Raw genomic sequence first — 20399 nt, 5'->3', positions numbered from 1 at the left:
CTGCACACCCTGCCCTCTGCTGTCACTTTAGCCTTCCAGGACACCATTTCATCACTGACATGGGGTGGACGTTCAGTACAGAGATCCATGTGTTTCCTCAGTACTGAAGCACTAAGGTACACTGTAAGCCTTGCCAAGGAGTTCCTATGCCCCACAGGTCCAGGCAGGTTTTACAATATTCTTCTCCTGTTTGCACATATTATACATATATATAAATATATATATGTGACAGGAAATTAGCTTGGGAAAATAAACTTACTTGTTTAAGGAGGCCATGCAAGGGATTCTTTTACCCTTTACAATAACTCCGCTTTATACAGACACGTCACCTGCTCTGGTCCCAGTCTCATCTGAGCAGTTTCTGCTGGGCTGGAAAGAACATCTTTCATGTGACTGTTCTCCCACACTCAAACACTGTTCTGCTTTGGTTTGTTTTTAATATGCAGGGACACATATTGCCATACACCTATGCTGGAGATGGCAAAGCCAAAAAACAGATGCTTACCTCTAAAAGCCGCCCTTGTTTCACATTCACTAACCTCAAGCCCTCCCCTCATCCTCTTAGCCCTTTCTTTATTACAGTGAAGGACTTGGAAGGGAAAGTGGGTCTTGGAGCCGACTTGGAATCTATCTGACCTGGTTTCTGTAGATAGACATACTGACCTTCAAAGCTAGACTGAAAAGCTCACCTTTACAAAGCAGCTTTCCCAGCTCCAGCAAATGACTGTTGGGACAGACATGCTGGAAGCTGTAACAATAGCTGTATTGATGGGAGGGAAGATTTTATTGTAAGTTGGATTTAGGAATGAGTAATTATGCAAACAAGCAATTAACTAAAATAAATATGAATGGCTTCCTCTTGGGGGATGCTTTTAGTTTGACTTGTAGCAGGATCAGAGGCAGGTTTCTCAGGGCTGAATCAAGTCTTTAAAACAAAGATAAAGGAGGCATTGGCAATGAGGGGATAAACACTGCTCTGTGTCTCTTATGCATCATTAAATGCTATGTGCATATGTATGCAACGCGGCTTCTGTAATTTGCAGAATTGGGAAATAAATTAAAATACCAGATTTGAGGCCAGGTAAACCCACTTCATTGACCTACCATCTGCTGAGCAGCATCATTCTACTTATTCCCATAAATTTCACTGATGCAAGACAAGACACTTTTTTGTTGTTGTTCCTTTTGGTGGTGGTCTCTGTTTTCTGGTTTCTTTCCCCCCTGAGAAGGCAGGCTGCAGGATGCTTGCAAGATCACTGAATACAGTGATACTGCTGCCGGCCTTGCAGCTTCAGCTAGCTCAGCTCATCAGGGCAGACACTTTGGAAATCCAAATGTTTCTGAGGTCAGCCTTCTTCTGTAGTGCATCACCTCCTTGTTTACAAGGCCTGTTCTGCCCCACGCTCCCGAGCTGATGGAAGGCAGCTGGGCTGAGAAAGCAGTGCCAGATTCCAGGAAGAAAAAGAGACCTTCCTGGAAGACACAAGGCAGCTCTGCAGTTTCTGAGTGGGAGAGGAGGTAGTGGCAGATAATGTACATCATCTTTCCTTGCTCAGGGACACTCAGCAGAAGGGATTGCTCCTAGGCTTCCCTTTGAGAACGTCGTACAGATGAGCCCTCAGAGAGAAATTTGCTGGAGATGCAATTTGAATTTCAGTTTGACAAGCAGGAAAAAAATTGTCCCCTCTATTCATTCTCTCTGACTCCAAGATTCTAAATGTACTCCCAAATGACTTCGACTGTTCCCAAGTTATTCCCTCTGTTTTTAAATTCACCAGCCTTTTTGGACTGTAGCATGAAAAAAGAAGTTAAATAATGCCAAATCAAAGTGGATTGTTTCATTTCAGGTTGAAGGAATTAAATGCTCTTTGTAGAACAGAAGCAGTTCTCCCGCCCATTATTTAAGTTAGATGCCAGGCTGAAAGATTTGCAGGTTCCTTTGTTATCAGCTGAGTTCTAGAGCCCCATCTCCTGGAGTCAAGTGATGATGTTGGAAGCTTTGTTTGGTTTCTTTTGACATTTCTAGATCTTGTGGTTTGGAAAAAGATCTTGAAAATGTGTTTTAAGTGTAATGAATGTTATGACGTCTGTCTGAGCCTCCACACATCCGGAAACAAAAGTTTCATGGAGAGTGATCTGTTCCAAGTTTATCAAGAATATGTTAACTCCAAGGCTTGCTGGTGAGGCTCTGTCAGCAACACTCCTGGAGTGCTTGCATAGGACTAGATGTTTTTATTTCAGCTGAGTAGTACTTCATTTATCACCGTAGTTGACCCGCTAGGGTAACTCAAGTTGGATGTTAGGAACAGGCTGCCCAGGGAGGTCATGGGGTCACTGTCCCTGAAGGTGTTCAAGAACTAAATAGATGTGGCACTGAGGACATGGTTAGTGGGCATAGCAGGGATGGGTTAATGGTTGGACTGAATGATCTTAGTGGTCTTTTCGAGCCTTAATGATCCTACGATTATGTAATTTGAAGAAAAAACCTATCCAACATTGTTAAGCCTCTTCCTCTGTCCTATGAGATGTCAGAAGCATCCATTCCCTGGCCAGCATTCAATCCCAGTGCTTCTGTATCATTTTGCAAAACTGGATTTTACTGCTCCCTTCAAGGATTTTCAGTCAAGCTTCTTATTCACAGGCAATCACAGTACACATTGATTACAGCTAAGTTCAAATCCTGAAAAGGAAGAAATGACACCAAACAAGAACATTCACGTTTTATGTGGCTCCAATGGTGATGGGACACAGGCCAGCCTGTGCTACAACTATAGTCATGCAGGGGACTCATTTACGGTATGGCCATCCACAGTGGTAAAGTCAAAATGCTCAGTCTGAGCCAGGACCTGGTGCATGGCCAAGACCATTTCCTCTCTAGCCTTGGTATTTACACCCTCCAGCAATCTGGAGGTTTATCAAGACTCTGCCATGGCCTCTCTCAACCAATTTACAGTTATTCACGAAGCCATGGCAACTTGTCTGTGAGTCTGAGCGCTTCACTGTCATTTGGCCAAGCTGGGCAGATTTTGCTTTCTCAATTGCAGCTCAGAAACCAAGCCAGCTCAGCCACCTCTGGTCATTTTGGTCATCATTCCTCTGAACTGCCTCCACTTTTTCTCTCTCTTCCTGGCAATGACAGCCCAAAGCCAAGCTGTCTTCTCACCACTCTTTCAAAACAACACATCAGCTAGAAAGAGGTCTTCTTTCCCAAGGACAGAAGCTGCTGTTTAGGATTTGCTCACATGCTTTCTTCAAACATCTTGCTCGGTTCAGACAGGGAGCTAATGATTACCAAGCCCTCTGCTGTGGGCCTCTGCATCCTTTCCGCTGCCAGAGCATCTCCAAAACTTCCCTAAGAGAACCAAGACTCCTCCCTTTGAGGGAACAGTGGGTCATAAACCTTTCTCCTGGGGGGGAGAGGGTGTCTTTCTGAGGTTTACAACCTCCAGGTTTACAGAGGGAGGCTGAAAAATAGGAAAGTGAGGAAAGCCAAAGAAGCCAGAGCAGCTGCAGAGGCTGCTGCTGAAAAGGAGACAGTGGCTTGGCACAGCCAGTGAAGGCAACAGAAGCAATTCTAGAAGGCAGAAAGGTGCTGTGGAGTATAAGAGGAGCGGGAGATTTAATGGAGAAGGAAAGGGCAGCTGAGATCAGAGATGGTTGAAGGTGGTGAAACATTGAGGGACATTGAGTAGGCTGAGAAGACAGGAGAAATGAGATTATGCAGCAGAGGAACAATTCCTGGACACCTTTCTAATGCTTGCAGGAGGGATGAAATGGGGAGGAACACATCTCTGTTCTCCGACCTCTGAAATTATACAGCCTGCATTGAATGGATATTTTGTGCCATTTCTCCCTGATGTGAAGTGGATGCTTTCATTATTCTATGCTCCTGCACTGAAAGATTAAAGGAACATCCAGACCACCAGCAGCACCTAGATTAGGGATTATAAACTGAGCTGCCTGAAGGCCCCATATCCTTGAATTAAACAAGAGGTTGGTCCTTAGCCTTCACATCCACTTTTTACACAAACAGAAGTGTGCATCCAGGACTTGTAGCAAAAAAGCAACTCCAGGGCACAAAGCTCGGGATCATCACAGTTCTGCTGAGCAGCCAGACAACGTATGTGCAGGGTCTGTTATTAGGGACACAGTCTGTCCCCCAGCCTGTCCCTCAGCACAAGGCACTAAAAAGGCATAATTAGAAAGGAAAAGCAGCATCTCTAATTAAAACAGGCCCTGTATGGCTTAGTCACTGCCCAGTTCCCATTGCCTCCACCACATGAAGCTTCTAGGTGGAAGCAGGAGCATCATCTGCTGGGGGTGGGCAGAGGAAGGCTGTAGCCCTGACTTGTCAATTGTGTGCAGAATGCAGGCAGTTCTCCAGGGTCTGAAACACCAGCTAAAGTGCAAGTGAATCTGCTAACTTGAAAGCCAGGACACAAAGCACGTTTCTAATATTTCAGGGGATGATGCTGTCTTAAAGATAACAGGATAGCATGCCAGATGCTGGCATTGGAGCACTTGGAAAGGAGATGGGGACAAAGTTCCTGTTTATGCAGAAGTGACTGAGTAACTAGTAATTTTGGGAAGGGAGCATTACACACTCCTAAACAGCAGTCTTCCACTGGGAGGTTTTCAGTTTGCGGTTAGTCGTTGCAGTGCAATATTCATAAGCTGCCATCCAACATGCCTCAGGCCCAGGTCGCGGCTGAGCAGCTCAGGGAAAATCCCCCAGAAACAGCAGGGAGGCTGGTTCATGGCAGATGGGAAGCAGATTTCGAGCAGGGAGGTGACATGCATGTGGAGTCACACAGCACAAGCACACAAACACGGGAGTCAAACGGCACCTAGTGAGAAAGGCACACAAAAGCTGGACATGTCACCAGGAACAGACAGAAGGGCAAGGAGCTCTCCAGCACAATATCTGCACATCTGAACCCTGGTCAATCATGTGTTACTACCCAGAACTTTATGCTTTCCCTGTCCTCCCCATAGCTGCAAAATCTGGTCCTTTCCCTGCTGTCTCCCATCTTGCTGCTGTGACTTTTGCTGTCTAACCCAGGAGCTGAGGGGAGCAGAAGCAGCCCTTGTTCTTGAAGGAAAAGGGAACTCAGTGGTTCTGTGGTAGGGCAAATCTCCTTCTCATGCGTGGCAGGCTGCTGTCACCAGGTGATGCTGTAGCTGCAAGTGCCCCTTAGCCCTGCTGCAGCCAGGATCTCATTTGTATTGCTTTCTTTTGCTCTGGATCTCTAAGGCAAGATGAAAGTTCCCCTGGAATATTGATTCCCAGGGTGTCATATTCCTGCTACAACACTCTTTTAAATGAATCATAAAATCATACAATCACAGAATGGCTAAGATTGGAGGGGACCTTAAAGAGCACCTAATTCCAACCTCTCTGCCATGGGCAGGGTTGCCAACCACTAGATAACGCAATAATAATATTAATAATAATGATAATAACTTTTTTTTAAAGGGTGGGGAGGTTGTTCTTGTTTTAAAAAACTCATCCAAAAGCTTCACATGGTAGCACCAGTTCAAAGGATAAACCTGCAAGAGGGGCTGGAAGGCAGTTAACAGGAGGCAACTCCCTGAGCTGCTCTGTGCTCAGGTGCTAAGTTTGGGTGGGAACCCAACCCCTGTCTCTTGGAAGAGATAGCTGTCGGTACAGCAGTTACTTGAAATCCTGGAAAAAATGAATACATCTCTCCATATAGGAAAAAAAAGAAAGTTGTGCTGATATGTCCAACTCCACCAATTTACAGCTTTCCTGCATTTGCTCTGGAAACTTGCCAGGCAGTGTACACTGAATGTAAAACATTGCAAGCTTGTGAGTGCTTTCCTTCGTTTTTTCAAGTTCCAAAGTCAGGGACTGGACTTTTTTTCCCCCCTTTTCTACTTATTTTCCCCAAAGGCCTAAAACAAAGCTGTTCCTCATGTGAAGAAGTTGAGATCCTGAAAAGATCTTTGCCTTTGCGTGCACGGCTTTACACGTCCCCCATGCTCAGCTCCCAGAAGTGCTCTGCTTTGAAAGAATAACATGGCGTGCAGATGCCTATAAATGGAAGATGAAATTGTTACTATTAAGCCTGGGCCTTGCCAAGGCAAACAAGTGCAGGGCAAACTGTGTGTGCAAAGGAAGGGAGCTGAGAAAACTCGAAGTCAGCTGAATGATAACTTCACTTTAATTTTAACATCACTTAAAACTTCATAAACACAGCCATCTTATTAATAACAAAACTAGCCCCTCGGTAGAGCTGTTGTTTGGAAAGCCAAGCCCATGTGCACGGGTGCAATGGGAAGAATGTTGCAGGAGAAACATGCCTTCCAAAGCTGTGTTTTAAATTTAAAATAGTTGGGATGTCTGAGACACAGCAACTTTGCAGGAGCCACGAATAGCATTTGATGTCTGCACTGCGGTTCACCAGGGTCTCGACCTCCACAGCGACAGCAGTTTGTCACGGCTGGAGCAAGGAATCACAGAATGGCTTAGGTTAGAGGGGACCTTAGAGATCATCTAGTTCCAATCCCCGGCCGTGGACAGGGTTACCATCAGCTAGATCAGACTGCCCAGAGCCTCATCCAACCTGGCCTTGAATGCCTGAGAAAAAGAGCTCAATGGGGAAAGCTGCTACCTGTGCAAGAAAAACACAGCCCTGCTGGAATGGGAAAATGCACCCAACTTGCAAAAGTTGTGGATTCCAAGTCCCAAGCCCCAGAGTCCAGCTTTCTGCTTTCTCAGTGTAGAATGACACATTAGGACTTATGCATTCTACTCCTTTCAGGCTCTGCAAGAGCTGATGATATGGCCTTGAAGGAGTAAAGCACATGCACACATTTTAAAGTGTACACATCCACACTGCTCACACGAGGTGCATCAGCATCAATCCCTTGTGCCCTTTTCCACCTACCCTCCTACCTTGCCATCAAAAGTTCTTGAGGGATACTCAGAATGTGCAGATGTGAGCAGGCTCCAGGGGTGCACCAGCACAAATGCATTGAGCTCAGTCCTGTGATCTGTGTTTAGTAAAAGGGATAAAAAAAACAACCTTTGCTAATTAGGAGGTGAAAGCGATAAAGGTGCTGGAACAGTCTGCAGGGGCTTTGAGATGCTCCATAGCAGACGACAAAATGGAGCAAAACATTTTTACTGTTGCCTTCCAGGAGTGATTTGGTATCTGCGGCAATCTGATAATCTCAGGGTGAGGAGTGAAAACACACTGGTACAAGGCTTGCTCTTTATTACTTCTGACATTTTATAAATGCAGGCTGGCTCAGCAGCTCCCCTAATATATAGCTCGTAAAGCAGAGATGCAATTCCTAATGCATTCCTAATGAAACCCCCCTGACTTCCATGGCCTCGTGTTAAGACTGAATTTGGCCTCGTCAGTAAGGCACATTTGGATTTCCAAACTGCAAACTGCCTCTGGATTCCAGAGGGACTTGAAAGACTCCCAGAGCACTGGAGTGCAGCAGTGAGATTTATGCTTTTCCCTGACTTTTCACTACTCAGTAATACATTTGTAGGGCCAAAGTAAAGCCAGATTTGGCATTCCCCACCCCTGATTTCTCTACTACCCAGGGAACTAAATGGCAGTGTGGACTGGAACAGTAATACTCTAAGCCCTAGAAGAGCTTTTCTTGGGTACTTTCACAGGCTGTGGAAAGAATGTATACATGGATATTTGAAATATGAGGACTCTACTTTTTATCTCTCGTGTCTGTAGGCCCACTGATGATACAGCTTCCCATGCAGATGCAGGGAAGTGAAGCCTAAAAAGTTCCTTCTGTTATTTGCTAGTAGCATCTCTAGACTTGGTTTGTACCTGTTGGGCAGTGTTTGTACCTATTGCCTAAACTAGTCCCAGCTCTGGAAAAAGATGACCCCTGAGCAGATAAGACAAATGGGTAAAAAGAGGAAAAAGAGGGGAAGGCTGTACAGAGCTAACACAGACTTGAGGCCTAACAGCAGCACGGGGAAGCTGGTTGTTATTTCTCCTTCTTTTGCCCAAAGATGAAAGAAGTTGGGGGGCTGTGTTTCCTCCAGCCTTACCTACAGACCCCAATCTCCCCTTGGGATCAGTGGCATCTTGCCACATTCTTGCCATCGCTCTCCCATGCACACCCATTCTTGGCATCGCTCTCCCATGCACACCCTCAAAAGCCAGCTGAGATTGCTCCAGAGAAATTTCCCTGACCTCCCTTTCCACCATCTCACATCTCCTTTTCTTGGCAGTAGGGCTGGCTTAAGGCTCTTGATCACTACAGCCATCACATTCAGAGGTCTCACATTCCTTCAGTCTCCCTCCTTGCCTTGGGCTAGGAGAAATCATAAAGTTTGAGTCCTGCTGTTAGCAGTGACCACATTCCCACAACCCCTCTCGTGAGTGTATTGAGAGAAAGAGACACTTAAGCTGCTAGTGACAGAGCTTTGGAGCAGAGGATTGCAGTAGAGCAGTATTTCTCATCAAGTTGTCCACGAAGCACTGTCAGATGGAGGGCTGTGAAATGACAGCAAATTATTAATTCTATTAATTCATGTTCTCACATGCGAATATACAGCCAAATGGGGAAAATAATAAGAGGAACATGCAGGAGATCATCTTCCTTTTAGTAAGCTGTGAATGAAAAAGTATTGCGGCCACCCTGACAAAATGGTCTCTGGCTTTTCTCTTTTAGAAGCAGTTGTCATATTACCCGAGGTTACAAACCCCAAAATGAGTAGGTCTCTGAAGGCTTTCTTCCATTTCTATGACTTTATAATCTGAAGATGACTTGGTCTGGTTTTGATTTTTATTTTATTTTATTTTATTTTTGTATCACTGTTTTCCATCTATTCACATTGTCTAGATGTATTCATGGGCAGCCTGTACCCAGCTGTTTTTGTGCCAACATTGTGCTTCAGTTAAATAGCTCTCCTTTGTCCCCAGCATTTAGGCTCCTGATATGTCTGTGGCAGCCAGTTCTGGTCTTACCCTTTTCAGCCTTCATTTTACTAAATTCAACCGGCCAAACTCTTCCAATTGCTGTCCTTCTCCAGGATGTTCCAGGATTCCTCCTCCACATCTCCCATTGCTCTAGCATATGGTAGTTCCACCAAGGTTTTCTGCCTAAGAGAAAGTTACCTAGCTGGAGTTGGATGCCAAGTAAAATGGGAATTGATGGAAAGAGGAACACAACTGTAAAACCACTTTCTGCAATCAGAACTGGCCATAAAATGAGAGCTGGGACCATCACAGTCCTCTGCTTTGCACTTTGTCTCAAAGATTGGTATAATCAATCAAGGCTACTAATCAATTAATTTCCTTATCTACTCGTGGCTTGGTACTTCTCACCACAGTTCACTCAGACCTCTGACTTTAAACAGGGTGTCAGCATCCCACTCTGCCAAGACAGATCAGCTGTCCTGAGAGCACTGCAGCCAGCAGGAGCCTGCCAACCTTGAGCCCTGCACACTCCCCAGAGACCTTTTCTGAGGTTACATCCCTGTTTCCCAGGTGCTTTATGGCCAGTGGCACAAGCTGCCGAGGCACATGCCTTTCTCCAAGATGACGTTATCCCTTGTGAGGCCATAAGCTGTGATCCTCTCTGAGCCACCAAATGTAATTCACAACATAAGGAAGGACTGACTTTGCTCTGGGTTCCAAGCAGTAAAATCTTATGCTGGACAAGGTAAGGGTGAGCCACTTTTTACAGAGCACAGAACACAAACATCCTGCTTCTATCCAGCTGGGGAACAGCAGTAGCTGTAAAGGAACAGAAGAGAAGCAAACTGAGTAGTGAAAAGTCACCGTGCACTAAAAAAATGCAGCTGCATTTAAAGAGAAAGGGGAGCCTGACACTCCCAGAAGGATTTCATTGTTTGCATTTGTAAGACACTAGGCATTTTTAATGATGTGTTAATGACTATATTATTTTCAGATGGGATTCATCACGCTGCTCTTTCTCTATTAAAAAATTCAGCATCTAGTCTTAGCAGGCCGCTTAGGATCCCTCTCTACTGAAGGGCAGGAGATCTGCTTCTCTCCAAGAACGCTCTCTATGACAGAGGGATGCACTGCCATCCCAAGCTGTCAGCCTTTTTCCATGGGCTGTGGCAGCACATCCACACTCCATCCCAGATGTGCCTCACAATTGTCTCTTCAGCAGCAGCCACCCTCTCCCGCCGTGGCCAGGGATTTGAAAACCCTGACTTGAATTGCCCCAGAATGAAGAGGCAAGTCAGAATGAGATGATGGGAAATCCCATTGTTAACTCTGGTGAACAATAGGTAAACAGTCCCAGAGGATGAGAAACACCCCCTGGTTGCATGTTGCATATTCATCTCCTCATTCTTTAAGATGCTCATATTTGCAACCACCATTAAGCTTAGTAAAACAACATATGGGACTTCCTTGCCCTGTAAATTGCCTTCCTGCCTCCACAAAAATGCTACTGAGTGTATTCACACATTGTTGACCTGGGCCAGACTGAAAGGGCTGATTGAGGGCAAGCATCTGTGGGCATTTGTTGATGTGTGAACAGAGACTTCCCCAAGGGCCTGGTGGTGTAACCAGCTTGCTGGTACTAAGAGAAGACCATCCCATGTGAAATCATGCTCCTTTTACTCTCTGCTACGTGGGGAAGCCAAAACTGGCAACCATCAAAATCCCGAGTCATCGTTGGAGATGTCAGTCTTTATTTAAAATACTTTGGGGAGGGACTGCAAGCACTGGCTGCTATGACTACTGTCTATTTTGGGTTCCTCTGCCCTCAGTAAGCAATACTATAGAAAGGCAGAGCTAAAGCAGGAGACCTGTGCCTACCTTCACAGCCATTTGTGCCATATGTACATCCATTCATTGACAGATGCAGCTTATCTTAGAACCTGGTGTTGTTTTTTACTGGAGCTGTATCTGCAATGGACACACTCCAGACCTCCTCTCCTCTGCTGCTTAGAAACCCTCTTCTAATTTCCAGTATTCAAGTTTATTCACAGCTTACTCTGAGGCTCTTTTTTTCCCCTAATCTCTATATAAGTAGCCCCCAGCAGCCTGGATAACTTGTTAGCAGAGCATACGTTGATCCCCACTTGGGGCTTTGAGACCCCCAGTCTTTGGCATGAATCAGACCCCAGCTGATGGCATGTGCTGTGTTTCACAGGAGTGGGTTTTGTGGCTCAGTTATTGCTGTGACCCGAGAGCTGCGTTGGAAGTCACATCTTGTGTAACAGCCGTTTTATTTGCAGCATTACTCGAAGCTGATTTTTCTCTCTCCTTTGTCCTGGGGCTCTGTTTTTTGGCACCACCTGACATTTGACTCAAGGATCAGTCAGTATTTCCATAATGATTAACCCACTGATTGTGAGCTCTCGTAGCCCGGTGTTAAATATGGGAATACTTTGATTTCACAGATGCCAAGTGACCGTTGCTAACCAAATAAAAACGTGTCTTGAAAGCCACTCTCCAGGGCACCCCCAGTGCTCAGGGGGGGGCTCATGAAGCGATCAGGAGAGCTCTCTCCTCTGGCTGCCTTACACAGTGCATCCAATGCAGCAATGACAGCTGAAGGGGTGATCAAACTCATGGAGGAAAAAAAAAAAAGGAGTTAAAAACATGGAAAAGAAATTGGCACTGGAAAAAATGTGAAGGAAATGGCATTTTCAGAGGCATTTCTTTTCTTGAAATACAAAGTTACATTCGTCTTTAAGCCATTTTCTGTCCCTTTTGAAGTCAATTTGCTTCTCCAGAAATGCCAACAGCTTTCATTTTTAGCTCTTCTGAAAGGCCTGGGGATTTTTTTATTATTATTTTTTTTTAATCTCTTGAATGTTTTCAAAAGAAAATGCAGAGCCAGAAAGTCATTACAAACAAATAAGGGAGAAAATAGCAAGATGCCGGGTTACAAAATGAAGCATTTCAGGTTTTCCTCTGTTGCCATTCTTTAAAACATGAATTTTGAGGGTTTTTTTTCCTTTTCTTTCTTTCTCTATAATTTTTTTGTTCGAGAAACTTTCATTAGGGAAGTGTTGCTGGGAGCCAACCAAAGGTGCCATGTGGATTGCTGACAGCCACTGTCTGTGGGAAGACAGTGGGATGGGAAATCTCTTAATTAATTAGTGTCTTTATATTTGCATTCAGGCAGACAGTAAGTTTAGCACTAGGAAAAGACAAATACTCCAGTGTAAGAACTGATAAGGTCCTGAATTCCTTATCTGTAGTGCCTCACCTCCTGCAAGGGGGGAAACAAGCACTTTCCTTCCATAGCTGTGTCAAAGACAGAGTAAGTCATTGCATTGAGTGTGATAGAACAAAACATTCATAGTGTGGTGCGAGTCATGGAGAAGAGCATAGGATGACAACCAGCATAATTAGGAAACAAAAGAATATGGTCCCCAGGCTGAGAGCACTGGAAGGAGGAAGAGACTGCTGGGAGACAGCTTAAAGCAGGTCAGAATATGGACCTGCCTCTCGGGTGATGCAACTCCGACCTGGAATGACCGCATATATGGGTCCAGGAGATCACGGGATGTTTGTAAAATAGATCTTCTCTCTTGTGTAAGCAAGAGGATAAAATTATCCTGGCAGCAGCTGTTTCCCAGAATGAGGATCAAGGCTGGCTGTTTCTCCTGCAGACTGAGACATGAGGCTTTCCTATCCCCAGGATCCTGCATTTCCCATCCTGTGCAAGTGGTCTCAAACACACAGACGTACTCATTTCCCTTTGACACATTATCCACAGCAGCATGGCATGAGGTTCCTCTTAACATCTCACACTGTGTAAGTCTGCTTCCTCATGGGTTTCTACAACATGGAAAGCAGGAGAAGGAAGAATAGGGGATGGGGAGAAAACAATGGAAGATGGGAAGCAAAACCAGAGAGAATTGAGCAGCTTTGATAGTATTGTACCATATTGACACCATCTTGTAGCATCCCTAGAAACAAGATACGATTGAAACTCCTTTACAAGGCTCAAGTTAGCTCCCATTTCCAGCTCCAAAGAGGACATGGACCTTCATTAATCCACTCAGCTGGCACTGTGAGGATGGATCCTGTGGGCAGTCCCTCAGTGGACAGCAGAGAAATGGACATCTCTCCACATGATGCCCAGTGAGCTGGGGCAGATAACAGACCAGGTCCTGTCCTGCAGGCTTTGGGCTTACTCCTTCGGCACCAGGCCTGGCAGTCCAACACAAGCCCACCACACCACAAACCTTGCTATTTCCTTTTCTGCTTCCAAAGGAGCCCACATGCTTGAATTTGTATTTTCCTGGGTAAGGGCTTTGTGTGTTACTGGCAGCACTCAGACCTGCATGTGGGCCTGCATCTGCTGCTGAGATAAATCAGAGGGAGTGGCAGGGTGGTTGGGTGAACATCTGACCCAGGGTTTTAACAGTGAATTTAATTTACAAGCAAGGAGATGGTTTAATATTTCCGTCCCTTGTAAATACACTCACGTGGCATCCCCTCACCTGTCCCCTGGTGGTTGGGTTGAATGCCACCAGTTCTGGGCACAGGCTACCCAGAGAGGTTGTGGATGTGCCATCTCTGGAGGCATTCAAGACCAGGTTGAATGGGGCCCTAGGCAGCCTGATCTAGCGGTTGGTGACCAGCTCATGGCAGGGGGGTTGGAAGATCTTTAAGGTTCCCTTCAACCTAAGTCATTCTGTGATTCTGTGATTCTATGATAAATGTGTGCCTACCTCTCCAGGTGCGTGCCTGATGGGTTCTGGAGAATAATGCCCCAGAGTGCTCCACAGCTGCCCGAATTATCAAAGATCTTCAGCTGAGATCTTTTCACACGGTATGAAGTGCCAGCTGCCACACAGCTAACTTGATATTGAAGGACACATTGCATTACAGCCTCTGAACTGGCTTTGTTTTAAAAAGGCTGTCTTTTGTCTGTAACCCTTTAACTTTGTCTCTTTTTACCTTCCCTGAGGCTGCTCTCTGCTTCCTTTTTTCAGCCTTTTTTTTTTTTTTTTTTCTAATTCTTCTGATCCAGCAGCTTTCCCCTCTGTGACATGGCTGTGGATTCACATCACTGAACCTAAATTTTAGGTATCTGTCCAATACTGATGATCTAAACTCCCTTTGGTGATGGAGGGGACACTTTAGAAGACAAAAATCTTCCCTTCTTGTTTTGGTTTTGTCTTAATCCAGCATAAATCTTCTCCTGGAGCTGCCAGTATCTCCCCAGCAACTGTACAGCAAATCTCATTTATGTGTTACCTACTTTTTAGGTAACCATAACATACAGTGAGGTGACTCCTGCATATGTTCAGACAACTGAAAGCAGATTTTTCTCCTGTAATTTCCTTGTGGCCTGAATATATGGACAGTCTTAGTTCTTTTTCTTTTTGAAAAAGAAGTTGGTATGTCTTGATTATTAGAATTAATGTCAATATCAAATTTGTGCTTTCCACCTTCAGTTCACATCTATCTGAAGGAGATATGGAAGTCACAGCACCTAGAACTTAAACAGAAATATACCATAGAAGGGCAGGACTCTTGTTTCTGGCATAGATTAACCTTCAGCTAAGGATGGCTCTGTTCAACCAGGAACAAATGTGTCTCCATTGCCTTCCCTAACATGCAAATGGGATCGTGCCTTTTTAACAGCACTCAGGAATATCAAATAACCCTATAAAGAGGGAAAGGAAGAATATTGCTTCCAGGTTGGGCCAGTATTAAATCTACATTTCTAAGACCAAGCATTTGAAAGCATGAGTTCTGCTGCAAGAATCAGGAATTAAACTTTACATCACAAAGGCTTATTTAACATAAAGAAGTATGAAAGGGGTAGGTTTTGGTTTCAAGTTTTTCAGCCCTTTAAGTTTCTAACTGTTTAGGCCAATTCCAGAAGTTAAAGAGTCCTTCATTACTCTGAGCTAAATCTGAGATGATATGCAACCATCTGACTCCAAGAAGGGTGCTCTGAGAACAAACACCTGCAAGTTATCAGGGTGGGCTGGAGGGGGGCAAGTTTAATGAAGAAATTTGATGAAAGGATGCAATTCTTCAACCATCCCCCTCCCCCCAGCCCAAACCTGGAGGTGGAAATGTGAATGCAGATCAATTTAAATCATAGCTTCAGGCTATAGAGGTTTGGCCCTCTCCGTGCTTACTGTTAATATCAAAGCACGAGCAGTTTAACATGTGGAACAAAATCTCTTACCAAGCTAACACTTCTATCTCTGACTGCAGCTATAGAGAGCAGCTGAGATGTGACAGAGCTGGGAGGAGAGATGGACATCCCCTAACACAGATGCCAAGCATCTGTTTTCCTCCTCCTTCCTGATTCTGTCCAGCTTCTTTGCTCTGACTCTGCTCTCCTTCGATTTTGAGTTTGCGTTTCTCAAATCCTTACACATCTTTTTGGCTCAGCATCTCTTTGTCAGTGCATTTGAGAACTGCCCCCTATCCTTTTGTGCGCTGTTCTGCCTAAAATGTCATGACAAACATGCTTAATCAAGCTCCCCTGAACCAGTCAAATCTCTGGGGAGTCCAAATTTGTATATTTTCTTAGGCAGAGTAATATCACACAGAGTATTGAATGACAGTTTAAAACCACATCTGGATCTTGCTCTATTATAATACATCCATCGCCCTAAGGGGAAGCAATGTGGTTTAGTGATTCATGAAACCTAAGTTTTATTCCCAGCTCCTCCACTGCTTCCTTGGGTGACCTTAGCTACTCTGTTTCACTGCCTTGCACTTCCATGTTGCCATCTGTGAAAATGAGGGGTAGCGGTGGTCCCTCCTGCCCAAAGACCATTGATTTCCTCTGAAGGTAAGTGCTAAGTGTTATTGCTCAGCCTCACGTTCTGTTTCTGCTTAAAAATGGAAATGGCCTACATCTTTCATCCAGACCAAGACCTGTGTTCTCCCATAGCTAGGTATACCTCTGCAGTCTTCATGAGGCTCTCCTGTATCTCTCTTCTGCCTCCACAACTGGCCACATTCAACACAGTCAGGGCTGTGATCCCATCCCCATGAGCAGGAGGGATGACAGAGCCTGGAGAAGCATCTGGAGACTGGGCCACCCAGTGTGTCCCCTAGGAAGCACAGTGCTCAGTTGCAGCTCTGTCATTTCGCAGGCTGAAATCCCTGGAAATTTTAATGATAATTAAAAAAAACAAAAAACCCCACAACTGTAATTGTGATAAAAAAAGTTGTGTCCAATGTAGAGGGCTGACACAAAGTAGTGGTTGTGCCTCTTTGTGGTACGTGGCTCATCTACGACCTACTGAGACACAAACAGTTAAGCTCGTAAAGAGCACGAAGTGACAAGCCTGGTTTTTCCTTTGAGAAATATTCCCATATTTCCCAGGTTACAACCCACTAGATAACAACCTTGAGCTGAATGTTATCACGGCTGAGATTTCCCACCGCAGCAACATACAGGATACTTTTTTGGTTCTCTCCAAAAAAAAAAAAAAAAGAAGAAAAAGAAAAAAAAAAAAGAAAAAAAAAAGCATACAGCTAAATAAAGTGAAGGTTCACAGCTCTGACAAAGCCTTTCAGTGGGAATCTGGGACGCTTTTCAAGTGTTACCGACTGCTTTATTTTCCCATGGCTCTTTCCAAGATAATAATTGCTCTGCAGATGTTTCCCTCAGGACAGTGAGATGTTCAGGTACCCGGGCGAAAGCTGAAGCTTTGGGCTATCGTTCACAAGGCTACTGTTACCTGCTGTGTTCTTGCAGAGTGCAGCCTTTTCCCATCACAGAACTTTTTAGGCGTCTGGTTTATCAGAAACACTGTAAATTTGAGCCCTCTGGCTAATTGTGCCTGATTTATGTGAATGACGCGGTTGTATCTCTATGCAACATGAATAAGAAGAGGAAAGACACTTAGTTTCTGCCACACACACAGTAACTTGCACCAGCCCCAGTGCAAGACACTGAAATCTGTTACTCAGCACTTTAGGAAGTCACAGCATTTAAACATCCTAGAAGGTTCACTTTTCTGGCTTCTGACACGATACCAACAGGTATGGGAAACAAAAACCACAAACCTTTTGGTGCACTCTTCCATACCATTTGTACATTTTCTGTCCGTAAACCAACAAAAGCAATGTGCACTCTCTGTTTGAGTACCACTGCAGAGGCACAGGCCTTCACTTCTCACCCACAGTGTCACAGCGAAGATAGCATTAATCTTCCTTCCTAGTCATGCTGCCACCTCTTCCTCCTTCACTCAAAAATAGGCCCCATTAAACAAGTGACTCAGACCTGGAGAACAACTATCCCCTTGTCTGTTAATCTCAGGTCTGTACAGGTCAGCCCCATGGACACTTAGTGAGTCACAGAACCCAGTGTGGACAATGTTTATGGCCGTTTTTGGTGGGTGTAGTTCTACAAACTCAAGTGAGAGGAGGAGCAGCTTGCATTTGTGGTGCAAGCACTAGGCATTGGGCTGCTAGGCCAGTGTCTCGGTAGGACACCAGCGAAAATGTTGGAAGTGGTCACTGCAGTCCTGCTAAGAGGTGCATGGGATAAACTTCCCTCAAGGGTTTGCAGGGATGGTAGGTTGAGGTACCTAGTCAAGTCTGAAAGCAGCAGGGAAGGGGAATGGAGTACCTCTCCCACTGCCCACCCTTTCTAGAAAAGATGACCACCTGAAAACTCCTCAGGACCCATACAGGAAGCCTTTCTGATAACAGAGAACACGGTGCATTAAAAAAATCTCCCCTTCCCACATGGCCAGCCTTTATATAGGACCTACAGAATTAGAAAGAAAAACTTGCACTCTTCCCTCTGCTGCTGTAGGTTCGCCAACCCATGTGTCCCATGCTTCCTAACAGAACAGAGGTTCTCTTTTCTCTGCAAGTGTAGGGGAGAGAAAAGGGAGGAGAAATCCTGAATGCAGCTGCAAAGCTTGGCTTTGAATTTGCTGGGCAGAATGTTAAGCACCACGGAGGTCTGGTCAGTCAGCAATTTGGATGGAGTTAAAAGAAAAATGCACTCCACCTTACACTGCTCTTTTAAACTGGTCTTGCTTTGCTTCTCTACCATATAACAATAGACAGAATGTTTTCTGCCTAGTCACATTCTCACACACATACACGCTCACACAGACCAGCCTGGAAAAGAAGCCAGATATATCACTTGGGATCATTTCCAACAGTCTCCTAGAAATAGAAAGCCAACAAGAGAAAACACTTGGTCACTGCCAGGCTCCAGTGCCTCTGTCTGAGCTGAGCTCCTTGGAGCCAGAGCGGTCACTGTAATGTCAGGACATTGGATTTCATTAAAGCTGTGGTCATTGCAAGGAGCCTTGCTTGGGAAAGGCAGCCAGCCCCGCAGATGAGAGAGGGTGATCTTTGATCTTCAAAACTTCCTGAGAGCCTGTGGTGATACTGAGAGCCTGTACCAGTGCTTGATTTTACTTATGAGTGGCAATGCACTTGAACCATAGAAACTCATATAAACTGTTTTCCACTTAGAACTCACTTCCCAGAAACTGGGGACTGTGAGTTAAATATTGTTGCCATAGTCTGAGTATAGAGAACAGTCAGGGCAAAAGAGCCGCAGTCTCAAAGAAACTGCCCGAAACCTTCACCATCCTGAACTATCCCACAGTGCAATCTACTTTATGAGAAAGCATAAAACCCTCCATCATTTCTTCCCCCTTGCACAATCCTGCAGGAAAGGGAGAAGAACACAAGATCATCTCCCTGCAGACAATCAGCTAATTAATTAGCACATGCCTGGGTGTAATGCTTTCAGCAAGGCCCTATCTGCGTGCTAATTAGTATCATTAGCTGGTGCCCCAAGGAACCAGCTTTGATTACTCTTCTCTCACTGATTATACAGGAACAACCAGGCAAGTGCTTTCATTGGTCATAAAATTATTTCAGCTCTTCTTAAGGCCCATCTACAGCCTTTAGGTCTCTGACCTGCTGTGCTGATGAGTCATCTATTCACTGACTGAAAAGGATTATTTCTTATTAGTTAACACCTGCTGTTTTCTCTGCATTTGGAGGGGCTGAATGTGATGAAGGGCAGTGACTCTATGGAGTAGGTCTGCTCCTGTTGGAGCAGATGGGCAAGTACTTCCAGCAGGTAGGTTCATCTTAAGAAATAGAGACCAATCTAGGATGTTACTGTTGTTTGCTGTATTTTGGCCAGTGCAATTGGTCTTTTGGTAGAGCTGAGGAGGAGGATGAAAAATAAGAATGCTTGAATTTCTTTTTCCATAATTATCCTGTTATGCCCATGTATTTTTTTCTGTTGACTGCTCACAGAATCTTCCAGTGACTTCGGTTTTGCTGGCAGAAGCTGCTTTTCTAACCCTATGCTCAAATACTTTGTAAAACAAAATGTTTATCACTAGGAATGAGACACTGGTGCTTTATATGCTCACTTTCCTTCAGGTGGGCGTTTAAAGCCTGAGAAAACAGGTATAATTAGCTGTGCCGCTCTGCTTGAGATAAAACTTGATTAAACCTATATTCGGATAAGGTGCCAGTCAAATGAATGCATGCAAGCCATCCTTTCTCCACAGCTAGCTTAATAGCATGAATCAATATCTGCAAATAACTTAGTTCAGGGGGGTGCTTCTGTAATAATGATGGACCCTTTTAAGCAGTTATTAAGACTTCTCAGGACTTAGCAGCTATTTGACTTCTCTGTAGAGGTATCCTTCTTTTGTGCTGGAACATAGAGAGTGGTAAAATGAGGAAATGGAACTTGCAAGAAAGAGAAACAAGCAGTGTCATATAAAGGAAGTAAAACAGGGTAAAGGCACAGTGTAACAGCTTCCCAGATCAGGCAGATAAATGTGAAGGGGGCTTGGACAGTAGCTGAGTTCCCTTTTGGATCCAAGAGAGAGCAGTGAATGGAGAAGAAAATGGAATGTGAACAGACATGTTTTTAGTTCCCCGCAATGAAGTCCTCCATATGCAGTTTTTACGTTTGGTGGGGCAAGAGGGGAGCAGAAAGGACTCTGTAAAATCCTAGAAGTGCTTTTCAACCCACAGAAACAGGAACATCGTCCAAGAAACTTAAAAATACAATAGATCGGTATATTGCCAAACTGCGCAAAATGGCTGACTCATGCAATTATCAGAGCCACTATCACCAGGCAGAACAATATGCCCAAATTGAAAAGGAATGTTAGAAAGACATGGGAAGACTCAACTGAACCAGTCAGATGCCAGTTTCAAAATCAGGGCTGGAAGGAAGCCGGGAATACATTGTACGAGACAAAAATTTACAAATGTTCTCATTCATCTTCCTGTCAAGCTAAGTGGGCACTCAGAGTAAAGGCCCAGCTGCTTGTGGAGAAAGGAGTTCTTCAGATGAGCTGACCTGCCATCCTATGTAGCCTAATATGCAGATGGGGTGTAGGCTGCAGCATCATCCTGCGCAGTTTCTCAAGAGTGTTTTCTGGAGTAGAAGCAGGAGCCAGGAAA

The 20399-nt window shown here is 44.8% G+C and overlaps 1 long non-coding RNA gene across 2 annotated transcripts in view; it reads left to right on the top strand.

The window, feature by feature from the left end:
- Positions 1-20399, top strand: part of LOC116653662 — a 424305-nt gene that overhangs the window by 358163 nt on the left and 45743 nt on the right. The window lies entirely within an intron of this gene.

This window comes from Coturnix japonica, chromosome 7 (assembly GCF_001577835.2).
Source record: "Coturnix japonica isolate 7356 chromosome 7, Coturnix japonica 2.1, whole genome shotgun sequence".
NCBI lineage: Eukaryota > Metazoa > Chordata > Aves > Galliformes > Phasianidae > Coturnix > Coturnix japonica.
This window is presented reverse-complemented; position numbering and strand designations above follow the sequence as displayed.